The sequence below is a fragment of the Hesperophylax consimilis genome, chromosome 4 (assembly GCF_061612785.1).
Source record: "Hesperophylax consimilis isolate HC1 chromosome 4, BYU_Hcon_1.0, whole genome shotgun sequence".
In the NCBI taxonomy this organism is placed as follows: domain Eukaryota; kingdom Metazoa; phylum Arthropoda; class Insecta; order Trichoptera; family Limnephilidae; genus Hesperophylax; species Hesperophylax consimilis.
This window is the reverse complement of record NC_142839.1, coordinates 473,917-487,328: the sequence shown is the minus strand read 5'-3', so window position 1 is coordinate 487,328 and position 13,412 is coordinate 473,917.

Below are 13,412 nucleotides of genomic sequence, written 5' to 3'. Positions count from 1 at the left end.
CGAGATTAATTCGACATTTTTTTTGAGTACGATATCCAATTTATTTGTATAATGTATCGGTATGTCCGGTACCATTATCGTCCAGCTATTTGTCTGCATCTGAGCGAAAAGCGTATTCCCATTCGCGTGATTCCCATTACCTCTGTAGTTATTCCATTAGTTGTGTATGGCGTTTAGATCGCCTCCATATACAAAAATGGGTCCCAAATTGAGCAATTAATTTATTTTAATAGTGTTTTATTATCTTTTCTTTTTTGTAACAACTAGATTCTCTCACTAAATTTGTTGTATTATTGCAGTAGCAATTGTGGCTTCAGTGTGCTTCAACGTTGGAATGGGGATTCTTATAGATATGATGGATTGACGAACGAATATGGCGATTGCTCCGCCTTGTCCCGCCAGTCGGTCGTCTCGATGGATATCGAAGCGTGGCGCTCTCAGCGGTTTTAGGTATGATTCTGATCAGTGGCATAAGTATTTCACAGCCGCGCGTAGCTCTTACATATTTACTTCGTTATTGAAGTGTGATAGGTATATGGGGTACTCATCATCTTGACCACCTTGGCTGCCGGGAAGTGTTGTGCTTCTATTCCACTAAGATGTCGGCTGTCACAAGGCTATTCAGAACCTTTATCACAGCCTTCTGCTAAACACAGCCTCGGCCGTGAATGTGTGAAAGCCACGAGCCTCTGTTTGCAGCCCGTTGGTGAGAGCGCGATGATCCTCGTGCGCATAAATATTTTTTACCGTGCCGCCTCGGTTATATCGAAACGCGAACAGCTTACCTGCCCCCAAATGTCCTTGAACCGCAGAGATTATCTGCGCATGCGTCATCGTTCCTACGGTCATCACCACCGAAAGAACTTCAATCTACATTGTGGTGAAGGTTTCTTCCATTCATTGTTCATTGTTCTTCCTTCGGTGAAGGAAGAACAATGTAGGTAAGCATTGGTGCGTATTGCTCGCTCACCTTCGCTTACCATCGACAATCCGTTTTACCGGTTGCTTCACTGGACCGGCAGGGGGCCTTGTGGGGACAGGGCCCCCTTGATGGGGTTGCAACAAGAGGCACTTAGATACCTCGGGAGCATTCCGAAATTCCATGAAACACCTTGTCGATGGGACTTGTAGGTAAATAAATAAATTTTAAAACCGGAAGGGTTAAACCGAAGTTCATACCTTGTGTAATTATAATATAATGTGCATGATTCGTAGAACTTTTAAAAAACATAATCATTTTGGTGTTCAATTTGAAACAGTTCAAGATACTTGCAAACTATTCCCCCTTCTTTTCTAAAATCTCTTTCCTCTGAGATAAAATCTACTTACGTAAAAATAATAAATCAAGTGCGCTTAACGTAATCAGTAAACTAAATGTATGTTTTTATTCCTTTTAGTGTTAAAATGTCTGCGGCTACAAACTAATCATGTTACATTGAAGCTCAAAAGAGCTAAGATTTTAAAACTTATCGAAATAATAATAGCAGGCAATTTCAACTTTGACTTTCAGGCAAGAGGTCCTACCTGAACTTCAACATCATCTTTCGAAGGGATTTAAAAAGTGGTTTCTAGATATCCAGAACGAAAACGATAGTACCTTTCCAACAATGTACCTACACTCCTTTTCCTATTAAATCTAATGTACAGTTTCAACATTTAATTCTTCAAAGTTTTCCAATGTTGGATGTTTACAACCAAAAAAAAAAAACATTTTCAATATTATTTTCATAATGATTTTTGTTATTTTTTTTTTGTTATGGATCTTCTATAACAAAAGCATAAAGTAATTTCTTCCCTTTCCCATATTGATATAACATTCCTTCCACCATCCAAAATCAGGAGCGCAAGAAAACGATAGTAATACTACCGATCAAATATTCACCTTTTTTTCTCATTTTTTTTTACATATTTTAAGCCTTCATAGGTTTAAATAATACTCCAAACGTATTACAAGTCATTTCTAAACCACTCCTTTGTGGGTTATTCTCTTGACGGGCTCGACATTTTTCGTTTCCAACTCGTATAGAAATAGGTAGGTGCCGCATAATGGCTTTCCGTTCAAAAAAATATCGATGGCTTTCTCGACGAGTCGATAACTCTTCAGCTGAGAGAGATGGGGAGGCTGAAGGGTGTCGGTGATTGGTTGGAATGGATGAACCGTGAGGTGGTAACCTCAGAGTACAGAGTTGTGAAGGTTTTTTTAAATGGTTGATAGCCTGAGAATATTAATCGAAATTTTTTTATTTAAGGAAACATTAAACTGTTTAAACCAGAGAGCAAAAACCACAAAGGCAAAGGCCAAAATTTGGATAAATCTCGCTTTCCAGTAATGCCCAAGAGGAAATGAAAAGGTGGCCCTAAAACCCGTTGGATTGTCCAGATTAACAAGCTCTGCAGACATAAATAAGGATGCATGCACAAGGAACTGAGAGGATCTGAAGCAGATTAGAAAAACTTTTTTCCAATAGTGGTGGGCAAAGTGAGGAAGGCATTTATTCGAAAATTTGTACCAACAGAGCATTGATTACATGACGTTATTCAGTTTGCTGACTTCTTAACTGACTGCAAATGCAGAGAGGAATTTTTTAAAAAATCTACAATTTTTTTTTATTTGTTCCTATTTTGTATCCTTACTTTGTGAAAAGTTGTTCCGCTGGAGAAAGAGGAACAGACACTTTGGGGAGTAGGTACCTGACCACTCAGTTATGATAATATTTTTTTTTAATTGTGGTGATATCACCCCACTGGAAGTATCTGCACTCTGGAACGAGTCTACAATCGCATACGATGCCAATCTCCACATGCTTTCATCGCCAGTAGAAAAGCATTATTTATTATAATATAAGTAGGATACAAAAGATTAGAAAGGTTAAGAAGCAAAGGAGAAAGAAGAGGAGAGCACTAAATTGTTCAGATATGATTATGATATTATGTCATTCAAGCATTCAGTAAGTAACTTCTGAAGGAGACATCTTCAATCGCATGTACTATGAAAAAAACGTAGAAATGAATGAATAACAGATTTAATGAACTAGACGTCCTTGCTCACAACATAATATTCAACAACATCTATCCATGAAATTATGTCGCTTTTTTATTCATTACCTCATTATTCTAATGTCCTGAATAGCTCCTTGAGCAAGCGGATGTTCAGACTACAACAATATATTAATCAACGGAAGCTCTTCATCTTCCGCACTTCATGCAAACGCTCCGCTGAATGTATGGTTTTACGGAGTTTTTCCCCCATAAAAGACAAAGTAGTAGGTGTTGGGGTCTCCGTAGGAACCGCTGCCGCCTTCTGCCGCACCCCCCCTCCCCCCTCTTGCCCCCACCAACCAACCGAAAGTAATTTAAAAGACATAAAAGTTTAACAATAAGCCCCTTACTTCCCTAAACGCCGCTACATTCACCCACCAACTCTTCTCCCATGCCTCTTGGTTTATAAGATCTTATAAAGTACCACAACATCAGTCGCGATGATGAAACCAAGGCACTTCCACAAAGGAAATATTTTACTGCAATCGTTACATAATATCTTATGCTGTAATTTATTGGCTCCTTTTTACTGAAAATTGACTAAGGTGTTTAATTATGATCTCCTTCATATGATATGAACTTTAAGAATTATGGGTAGCTCCCTTTTGTATATTAAATCACAGCAAAGACACTTGATTCAATTAACAACTCTAGCCACGTGGTGCTGTATTTGTCACGAAACATCAAAATCCGTTGTGTCATGTTGTGATATATCTGTCACAAACTGGCAATTCCTCATGAAACTCGTTCTAAAGTAGTCTCAGAGAGAGGCCGTACATAATGTCATATTCTCATCATCTTCTGTCTATGTGGTTTTCACATATTTTCTCGTGTAAAAATGAAGATTTTTTCATCGTTGACACACGTACGACCCCTCTCTGTAAATACTATATCTTCGTTTTTATTATGATCCGACAAATGATAAGACGAGATGAACAGTTATAGAAAGGGAGAACATCAAGTTTTTTCATTGCATTTAAAAGCTTACAATTATGTAAGAACTCCGTTTAATTAAATGACAAACGGAAATATTTCAAAATAAATCTCTGTTCTGACAGATTTTGTAACTAACATGATAATATTAATAATAAATAGACGGAATAATTCCTTCTATTTAAAAGCTCTATGGGTGTTGTTCGAAGGTTTTTTTTTCTTTGGATAGTTGATATACCACCATCGGATATTTACGATTCGCGGTAGACCTCCAAACACCTTTAAAAAACAAAAACAAAAAATATTATATGAACGCATTACCTAATTTCGATGTTACCAAACCTCTTGGCAAGGTCCTTGGCTTTTGACGCTTTATATAGAAGCTTCTCGAGCAAACAAAGTAGGGTCCTTAATCCCCTGAGAATCAGCGGCAGCTCATCAAAAACTCTTCAAGCCACTGTTAATTATTCAACAAGTAGTTATGAATTTCTATGATCAGCTAGAGTGGCCCAAAATCCATAGAAATAGACTTCAGAAGGCAATTTGTTTTTTTGAGGACAAAGAAAGCCGTTAAGTGCCTATTTACGTTTTATAAGAGGGGATCTACTTGCTTAATTATTTCAAACGATAGGTAGCCAACTCTTATTAAATGTTTATAAAAAAGCAAAGGTGTATATTGTTTGTACCTTGGGATAGATTTAGATACGTCTAGTTGCCACCAATACAACGTTACTTGTGATTGGTATTGTAGTTTCTCTGCCATCCTTTCGGAAACACGGTGTGGTGTGATGAGGAGATGGCATGTCGGCGTTGAATAATCTCATTATTACAAAAATAAAGCTGGGCTTAAACGTAAATGGATATTATTTTTCATCACAAAATGGCGCAAATGCTTTCTCTTAGATTTTTTTTTCCTGAAAAATAATATGCTCTTACTTTACTTATCCACGGCCATTAGACCGGAACGTTTTAATCTTAATTGAACTCAAGTTAACTTTTACATTTTGAAAGAATCGAATACAATTTAAAATTTCCTCAAAGTCTTTCGCCATTAAATATTTCATTTCATCGTGAAATTGAAAGCTTTTGGTCATTATTTTAAACTTTCAATATTTAGCTCGGATTAAGTTAAATAGGTTTGCTTTGTCGTTTTAAATCAAGAGAGATCAGTCTTAAGTATATTTAGCCAGAAAAATTTGCCTAGTTTATAAAAACAAACAAATTAATTCCACAGAACAACAAAGACTTTATTTATTTAACGGGATTTATTAGATTTTCACGGTTTTTTGACAAAAGTTTTAGCGGATAGTGGGACTACCGATATGGCTTCTAAGCGTTTTCTTACAATTCAATGGCAGGCAATTTATTTAGTTGAAATGGGCATGAAACATTTTCCTAAAAATTTACTTTCCTCATTATAATAACCACGTTCCTTCAGCTGGTTTCTTGTTCCCGTTCAAATAGTAATATAAGGATTATTCAAAATGTTTTCCTCAATAATTATTTATTTGATTAATTGTTTTTGGGATTTTGAGTAAACCAAACTCAACCCCGAATCCAACGGACCTTTGAAAAAGTGGGCCGTCTCAAGCCACAAATCACGTTCAAACATTTATACGTTTCGGAACGCCGAAACGAATTTTGCGCGTCATTAATTCTTACACGTTCATAATAATACCTATTCCCGGGCATTTAAAAGTAGGGTCCAACCACAGAAATATTTATCTGGTGTCCTATCGTTACACAAAGCAATAATTATTCTTCTACCCGATTGTCTGAAGTTCTGAAGCTTGACCAAGTACTGTATGAATAGTTATACCAGTCTGTCTTCTCATACCCGTATTGACCAGCCTCCTTTCCACATTAGCTCTCCCCATTCAGTTGCTTCATACAGCAGTAAATAATCTCTATTCAAATGTATAAAATTGACGCCCTTTCTTATGCATCAAAGTAACGTGAGACATAACCTAAGACAGAGTTCCAATGTGGGACACAAAGCCCTTTCTCGTGTCCATTGTGGCTTCATTGTTACTGTATTGTCCGATCCTCGTCATGGACATAACTAGCGCGAACGTAATGATTCTTTTATATAGTCAGCATTGAGGGCGTCGAAAAAAACAGCCAGGTGAAATACCACAAAGCTGCATTGTGAACGTGTTCGCGTCCATCCTTCAATGTGTCATCGGTGATTGCCGATTGTCAGAAGTTTGGACGAGCCCTTCCCCGGGAGAAGAATCAATAATAAATCGTAAAGGTGCGCCGATAGTTAATATTATATTTTTCTAAATACATAAAGTCTATGCAGAAAGTGGGAATATTCAGTAGTAACAATAATCAAACAGTAGTTTGTCCTAGCGGCGGTTTAACTGAAGGTGTTAAGGGACAAAATAAAACTTGCATAATTTGGTAGTCCCTTCCAGTCGGATCGGTTCAATGCCGGAAAATACGCCAGACGCAAACATTTGTGGACGGTTTATATTTCCGGGAACGGGTCGTTTTCTCGACTCGTCCTAGTATTCAAAAGCTTGGCTGTGGATTGGTTTTTTTAGGTGTCAGATTCATTATATTTGCTGACGACTTAACTCTACATAAAAGAATACTTAATACATACGATTGCCAAATTTTTATTATTATAATTATATATTATAATAATAATAAAATAACTTAGATCACGTCATCAATGGTGTGAACAAAATGCTTTATTTTTTTAATATTCAGAAAGAAATATCAAGTAATACGATTTTCAAAATCTCATTATAATATCTTACATAAATAATATTATTAATACTAGTGTCACAAATTCGTGACTTTGGTATAATATTCGATAAACATGTGACGTTAATTGCAAACATTAATTATATAACTAATAAGGCTTTAAAGATGCTCGACTTCCTTTGCAGAACTTTAACTGATTTTAAGTCTTTAAGTTGTATGAGAACCCTCTATATGTGTATCATCATTGACCGGTCGGTGGCCGAGTTGACATCGCGTTTGGTCCTCCATCACAACACAAGCAACTTTTTCAGCTTACTGTGGTGGTAATAGAAGATTTTCAAATATTGTCGGGTTATTCGTAACCTGGGAATGTTTGACTTTCTTTAAAAAAATAAAAATAAAAAAAATAAAAATTAGTCCCCTTTGTATAAAATTCACAAAGAGTTCAGAAAAAAATTCTTAGGTACGTACATTTTAAGCTCAAAATTCCAGTTGAATACATTAATTATGTCAGTTTGATGAATCAATTACATCCTAATAACGCTGTCTGACAGGAGAATTGTGTCAGACCTCGTTATGTTACACAGAGTCATTAACAACTAAATTGACCACCTTGCCATCATTGCCGCTATTAAATCCCATGTGCTGACAAGGAACACAAGACAAAATGTAACATTCTTCTGCAATACATACACAACCAACTATCAGACACGCTCACTAACCAAAAGGATGTAGGATCTGGGCAATAAGTTTAAGGGTACTATTGATATATTTATAGACATTTATAAAACTAAGCGCATCTAAACCAGCACTTTGTTGAATCCTACATATTATAGTAGGGTTGGTAAAGAAGTTTTAGCGAACTGTCTTATTGTAGTATTGTTGTGATTTCTATATTATTGTTACTTTTACTTATTTTAGTATTATTGTTTCATAATAAGTTTATTACTTTGCTGTTATTTCATGATTTAAAAATGTTGTGTATAATTTTCGATAGCTAACCAGGTATATATAATCTGTTCTAAATGTATGTAAAAGCCAGGCTCTAATAAAATGAAATAAAAATAAAATACCTTCCACGTTGCATCCTCAGAGAAGGCTTCACTGTAAATTTTACTCACTTGTTGGTGTGTCTTTAAAAAGTACATAGTGTCTTAGAAAATCATAAATAAGGCTTTTGCTTCCTAAATCTAACGTGTTGAAATAATATGTTTTGTATTATATCTACTTCATTGTTATTTTCATACTACGTCAGTTGAACTATTGTTATAAAGCAAAATAAATACTTTCCAAGACCATTGCGTTAGAAGTAGCTCTTTAAATTTATAATCTTGTATAACTAACCTAGGAAAACTATTGTATTGAAGACGCCATATAAAGTAAAGATACCAGTAGCTTGTGTATCAAAAGCTTAGAAGTAGATTTCATGAACACGAACTGTCAAATGTGTTTTCAATTCGTTTTGGATGTTCCAGGCTCCTTGTCCTTGCGGGGTGCGGGGGGGAGGGCGGGCGGGGGGGGGCGGGCGGGTTCGGTACCGTCATTTAAATCTCGTTTCCTTTTACTGTACCGCTCTTTTGATATCTATGCACCATTTATTGTTTCTATTTGTTTCTGTGCATCTCTATTCATATACATTTAATATCCAGTTATATTCATCCCTGTCCTGGCACCTCATACATTTTACCCCATTAATACTACGGTAATAAATATGTATTATTATTAATACCTACCTACCATCGTTTTTTGTTTATTTTGTGTACCTACTTTTCTACCCTTCTGATTTCGCTAGCACCATTACGTAATTTTTAGTAATTATAGATATAATTTTTCAAAAGTCTCTTCAAGAGTCAGAATACTAGAAGAGTATGTAGGTATAAGACGATGTATGAATTTGAATAAGGCAAAGAGTGTGTTCCAAGACTGATTTGTAAGGTGGTCAGTCCTCTCTGCCTACCCCTGCGAGGAAATGGCGTGAATTCCTACGCATGGCTTAGTTCCGTGAGGCATTACGAGTATTAGGGACTTAAAAAATCCGAGGTATTTTTTGTAACATTTTTGGGAAAAGCGGTGTTCTTTTTCAGCAAAAACGATTGTTTCTGGCAAAAAAATGTGATGTTATATGACTTCTTGGTATTTTGCATCAGAAAGTTATTTTTTCAAAATCACAAAATGAATGGGTAGCACTCGAGATTTTTCGACGTAAAGTTAGCTTGGTTAGCGTTCCATTATTTTATTATTTATCTATAGATAGAGACCTATCAAAACAAGCCCACAACTGCGAAATGAGTGGCCAGCTTACATGTTTCCTCTATCTTTAATATCATTAAGCAACTCTACTTTGCCTACGTACGAAGTCATCTGGAGTTTGCATCAATTGTTTGGTCTCCATTCTATAAAATCCACATAAACAAAATCGAAGCAATTCAAAACAAATTCCTAAAATATCTCTGTTACAGGTCATTTGTAAGATTTAATAATTATGCAGAGGCAGCTTCGTACTTTAAAATTGATTCATTAAGTGTACGAAGGCATCATGCAGATGCTCTATTCCTATATAAATTAATTAATAATAATATTCAATGCCCAGAGTTGCTAAATAATATTAAATTTAATGTGCCTGCACGTTTAACACGGTCTTCTATCCTGTTTAAAATCGATCAAAGCAAAACGAACTGTAGACAAAATTCTTGCCTGAACAAAATATGTAATAATTACAATAACATATTATTCAATATCGACATCTTCAATTGCGAATTTACTAAATATAAAATGACCTTAAAAGAGTATTTCACTGATGTTTCTTGAATTGATGTTTCTGATGTTTATGTTTCTAGTATTTGTATATTTATAATCCTGTTATGGTATGATTTATATGCACAACATTGTCTTCTTATGGTTATGGTTATGATATGATTTATATGCACAATATTGTTTGTATTCTTATGGTTACCAATGTATCGATAATCTTTTATTTTATATAAATTTTAGTTTTTTTTTTCCCCTTTATTTTTGTTGTATTATTTTGTTCTATTATTTTATACAATTCTTTTATTTTATATAATTATAACTTCACATTTCTCATAAATTTAATTATTTCTTCTAATGCTGTCTTACGTAAAGTCGCAAGGAGGAAATCCGTAATTGGTTTTATTTTGGCTATTTTACTTATGTACAATCTGTAAAAATGTAAACTGTTGATTTCCCAAAAATGAATAAATAAATAAATAAATCTTTGTTACGAAATGACTGGCCAGCTTACATGTTTCCTCTATCTTTGTTACTAAATGACTGGCCAGCTTACATGTTTCCTCTATCTATGTTACGAAATGACTGGCCAGCTTACATGTTTCCTCTATCTTTGTTACAAAATGAGTTTCCTCAAGACCTAGATTCACTTCTTCATCTTTGAACACACGTCTGCATAGCATTTTCAAAGCCAGCAAAATTAATTAATTATTACAAAATTAAATATAAAATTGTGTGGGTACCGACTTAATGAAATGCTCATTTTGTAAAATTCATAAGATGCACGTACTTTCCTCCTTTCGACTTTGTCAATAAATCAAAATGACTTATTTATCATTAATTTAAGATCAAAGTAAACATTCTCGGCTCCTCGACACTCTCTCTGCGCGTCTCTCCAATTGATAGATTATTTCGTCTACATTGTTTCCGAGCTCTTAAAATTAAATCCATTCCAACACATTCTTGTGAAGACAATTTAAAGAATCTTTGAGACAATTTACGGCATCAAAGTTCACGAGAAGTTTTTCCCTTTACTTGTCCAATAAACTCACTTAATGAAACTTTGATTAAACCTCTTCACCCCTCCGCCCCTCCACCCCTGGCATCTAATTACCTTGGTCCTGCTTCCTTTGTTTATTATAAGTACTTATTCGACCTTTCTACATTTGACTACCTCCCTCTTCACTCCTCATTCCGCACTCCTCTCTCCTCCCCGCCATTCTGTCCTTTTTAATTTAAAGCTTTCAAGAGTTTCCGTGACAATAAATACAGCTGACAAAAATAAACGCTTTAGTTATGAGTTATGACTTTTGAGTAAACTCTTTGACCAACAGAGAGACTGGAATTTAATGTGAAATATTGATATGACATACAAACAAATAGTGCACCTACATTTTAACCAATGGAGAAGGTAATTATCAAAAATAATTATCAAAAGAGATTATTATCAAAAATACATTCCAATTCGGTCAGATACGATGTATTCCAATCACCTTCCAATCCCTTTTCCAATTTCAGATATTGATAGATAATATAATATATACTCGGCCAGATAACGCAATTCTAAAACAACGTATTCCTATCACCTTCTGATATGCCTTTTCCTGATATGTATATACAATTTTCATTGAAATTTTGTACCTAATAAAGATCTATATATATAATATATGTCTTGTTAAGCTCCTTTTCGAGGTAAGTTCCGACTCGAATTTATAGCCCAGCAAGTAAATCTGTAAAACATAATAATAAATAATTTACCTTTTTGTAATTGTCACGTTTCAAGGGATATAGTTCTCATTCCTAAAGTAAACCTTGTTTTACCCACCTAACATGAAAACGTGTGATTTTAATGGAGTTGCCGGGTAGGTTGTTTTCTAAAATCTGATAGGTAGAGTATGTATTGCAAGAAGGGTTTGATAAATACAAAAATGAAACATTATAATCATAAAGTACAAATAATCTCTAAAGTACAAATAATCTATAAAGGATAAATCTAAAAGTATATGTTGCTTATCCAGTTTCACTCTGTAAATTAGAGCACGGAACAACTTAGCGGAACTGCACTCGTACTGGCATGATTTTCAAGTATTATAGTGATTTATTTATGGGGTACTTGCAGTGTTGCGCTACCTCCTTCTTAAGCTGTACGCATGCTACTCACGTAGGTTTTCAGCGTCTTCCTCTGTCTTGCATCAATATTTTCCTGGATAATCATTATTGTAACCTTGTATTTATTTGTCTCTCCTGGTAACATGAAAACATTAGAGTTTAATATAAGGTTGAAAAAAATAATTAAAATTGCTTGTACCTATTTTGTTCACTACTCACAATGCGGTGTTTTTGCGTGTCTATTGAGCTTAGCCTTGCATTGTCCCATAAAACTAAGCCCTAACACCTTTTGGGTCACGGAACGGTTTACTCACGAATTCTGAATAATATCCATATATTTCAAAGGTGCAATTAAAGTGACTCCCGCATAATGGAGGCGCTAGGTACCAGGGCTAGGTGCTAGCTACAAACAGTGCCGTAAAGCCATGGAATAATAGGATTTACCATTTACCTTTGAAAGGCAGTGCCAGGGTTACCCGAACAGGTAGAGGCCGCTGTAAAACTATAAAATTCAGACCCAGAAACGATTTAAAATATCATAAAACATTCGGGTTGTTTTAAAATAAGGTGTGTACCGAAACATATATATTTATTAGATTGTTTATAAGATATATTTCAATGACAAAATAATTTGTGTGTAGATTTTGGCTTAGAAAGAAGTTTGCAGAATCTTATTCGCACGATTGTTTTGGAAGTATCCTATGGTACCTAAATAATTGAACTATTTGATTAAAGAACAGGCTAGCGGCTAAAGACGTGGCTACGCCTTATGTATCATAACGTATAGCCCTACTCCATCCAATTCTCAGGACAACTTGCAGCACTGCAAGCTGTATGGTGAGTTGGAGGTTGCCATCTGATTTGCATTTTGCAGTGTGATGATTGATTTTGCTCTGTGAATACGTACTGCATGCAAACGTATGGTTAAGTACATAAAAAAGATCATTATTTCTACAGAAAATTATTTTTTGGTATAATTTTTTTTATGTAAATCTCTGTTCAACCGTCTGGAGCCAGTGAGACTATGGCATCCAAAATTATGCTATGAGGCTGAATGTAGTGGGGAAGGGAAGAGAAAGGCTGGGAAGTACCTGGCTATTCAGATTTGTTCATCAAACACGGATAAAATACATTTCAATTCAATATGGTGGTCATTCACCAGGACGATATTGAGACTTGAGAGTAAGTATCTTCCACTCTGTAAATATACTATAATATAATTAAATAAAATTTACTTGCGAACGTCAGGATTAGAACCTGCAATCTCCGGGTTCGTAGACGATAGCCTTACCCTTCAACCACTGAGGTAGTATAAATGAACCTCATATGTTGGTAGTAAGTAATAAGTACGATGCAATTAGTATATTACGCCATATCTATATAACACTATTATATCCATATTTACTTTTTCTTCTATTAGAAACTGCTCTATTATTGTAACATTAGTTTTTCAACAATGTCATTGTTACTAACTTACACATAGGTATTTTACTTACTAATGATAATATATATGTATATATTATATTTTGTAATTTTTATGATGAAATAAATTTAACTATTGAAGACAATATTAGCGATTTCCAAACGAAAATCTGAAACAGAAAAATCAGAAAAGGATACGGTCACATCTAGGACTCGAACCGAGGACCCTTGTCTTTCCGGGACACCGCTCTACCAACTGAGCTGTAGAGCGGTGTCCCGGAAAGACAAGGGTCCTGGGTTCGAGTCCTAGATGTGACCGTATCCTTTTCTGATTTTTCTGTTTCAGATTTTCGTTTAGAAATCGCTAATATTTTCTTCAATAATTAAATATTACAATTTGAGGTTTTACTCAATAAAGTTATTCCGAAAATAAAAAGAAATAAATT